We start from the raw sequence: 2,500 nt of genomic DNA on the forward strand, positions 1-2,500 counted from the left end.
TAGAATTTTATTATCGTTCATTATCGCACTCTTTCGAGATTGATAATTTACGTTAATGATCCTTCCGCAGGTTCCCCTACGGAAACCTTGTTACGACTTTTACTTCCTCTAAATGATCAAGTTTGGTCAACTTCCCAGCAACGCCGACGGCCGTGAAGCCACCGCGTGTCGGTCCGAAGACCTCACTAAATCATTCAATCGGTAGTAGCGACGGGCGGTGTGTACAAAGGGCAGGGACGTAATCAACGCGAGCTTATGACTCGCGCTTACTAGGAATTCCTCGTTTATGGGGGATAATTGCAAACCCCAATCCCCAGCACGAAGGAGTTTCAACGGGTTGCCCGGGCCTCTAGGCCAGGGAGAACATGCTGATTCCTTCAGTGTAGCGCGCGTGCGGCCCAGGACATCTAAGGGCATCACAGACCTGTTATTGCTCAATCTCGTGCGGCTCGAAGCCGCCGGTCCCTCTAAGAAGAATTTTAATACGCCGCCAGTGAGTTGCTCGACCGAAATCGAGCACACCTAAATGACGACGCCTATTTAGCAGGCTAGAGTCTCGTTCGTTACCGGAATTAACCAGACAAATCGCTCCACCAACTAAGAACGGCCATGCACCACCACCCACCGAATCAAGAAAGAGCTATTAATCTGTCAATCCTTCCGGTGTCCGGGCCTGGTGAGATTTCCCGTGTTGAGTCAAATTAAGCCGCAGGCTCCACTCCTGGTGGTGCCCTTCCGTCAATTCCTTTAAGTTTCAGCTTTGCAACCATACTCCCCCCGGAGTCCAAAATCTTTGGTTTCCCGGAAGCTGCCCGCCGAGCCATTGTAGTAACGTCGGCGGATCGCTAGATGACATATTTACGGTTAGAACTAGGGCGGTATCTAATCGCCTTCGAACCTCTAACTTTCGTTCTTGATTGATGAAAACACCTTTGGCAAATGCTTTCGCTGATGTTCGTCTTGCGACGATCCAAGAATTTCACCTCTAACGTCGCAATACGAATGCCCCCAGTTATCCCTATTAATCATTACCTCGGAGTTCTGAAAACCAACAAAATAGAACCGAGATCATATTCTATTATTCCATGCACGAAATATTCAAGCGGCATTTTGAGCCCGCTTTGAGCACTCTAATTTGTTCAAAGTAAAATTGTCGGCCCATCTCGACACTCACTGAAGAGCACCGCGATAGGATTTTGATATTGAACCGGCGTTTTACCGCCGGCTCACCGACGATATGCTCCGCAGACGTGTCAGTATCACCGCGGATGCGGTGCACCGACAGCGCGGCGCACAAATGCAACTACGAGCTTTTTAACCGCAACAATTTTAGTATACGCTATTGGAGCTGGAATTACCGCGGCTGCTGGCACCAGACTTGCCCTCCAATTGTTCCTCGTTAAAATATTTAAAGTGTACTCATTCCGATTACGAGGCCTCGAAAGAGTCCCGTATCGTTATTTTTCGTCACTACCTCCCCGTGCCGGGAGTGGGTAATTTGCGCGCCTGCTGCCTTCCTTGGATGTGGTAGCCGTTTCTCAGGCTCCCTCTCCGGAATCGAACCCTGATTCCCCGTTACCCGTGACAACCATGGTAGTCGCAGAAACTACCATCGAAAGTTGATAAGGCAGACATTTGAAAGATGCGTCGCCGGTACTGGACCATGCGATCGGCAAAAGTTATCCAGATTCATCAAAATTAACGACTTCGGACGAGACGCCCTCCGTCGATTGGTTTTGATCTAATAAAAGCACTCATCCCATCACTGGTCAGAGTTCTGATTGCATGTATTAGCTCTAGAATTACCACAGTTATCCAAGTAACTGAGTAAGATCTAAGGAACCAAAACTGATATATTGAGCCATTCGCGGTATCGCCTTAATACGGCTTGCACTGAGACATGCATGGCTTAATCTTTGAGACAAGCATATAACTACTGGCAGGATCAACCAGGGAGCTAACCGAGACTTGTTGAAGTCGTCAATTACTCTTCTCGTTTCATATTCGCATATAAAATACACACAAACTTATGCATGCATGTACAATATACGCACAGTATGAAACGAGCGTCTCACCGTATCGTCGATCGCGTTAGACGCGATAGATTTTAACGGTTGACTCTTATAAAAATTTATATGAGACACAAACGCGCTTTAAGCACGCGCGCGCGCGTGCGCTATAATATATAACGCGACGACAGCGGCGGCGGCGGCGGCGGCGGAGGCGTCTTCACATAATGACACATAACGGTCACGAATTCGAACGTTCTAAACGAGATCGAGTTTTTTTTTCAAAATAACACTTCGCACACGACGTGTACGTATGTATTGTTCAACGATTATTATCGTAAAACATTGGGATCGACGCCCGGTGTTTGAGTGATCGTACCGATACTCGGGTTGTGTATTTTTTGTACATGATAAATGTAAAAATTAACAAAAAGAATTTTAGAAACGACCGTTCATATATAATATAAAAATTATACACACTATACGAATAC

The 2,500-nt window shown here is 46.8% G+C and overlaps 1 non-coding gene across 1 annotated transcript; it reads right to left on the minus strand.

The window, feature by feature from the left end:
• Window positions 1-53: 53 nt before the first annotated feature.
• On the minus strand, window positions 54-1,956 carry LOC125076377. The gene has a single exon (XR_007120345.1). It is a non-coding gene; the product is annotated as a small subunit ribosomal RNA (ribosomal RNA).
• Between the last annotated feature and the right edge of the window lie 544 nt (window positions 1,957-2,500).

The sequence above is a fragment of the Vanessa atalanta genome, unplaced genomic scaffold (genome assembly GCF_905147765.1).
Source record: "Vanessa atalanta unplaced genomic scaffold, ilVanAtal1.2, whole genome shotgun sequence".
In the NCBI taxonomy this organism is placed as follows: Eukaryota; Metazoa; Arthropoda; class Insecta; order Lepidoptera; family Nymphalidae; genus Vanessa; species Vanessa atalanta.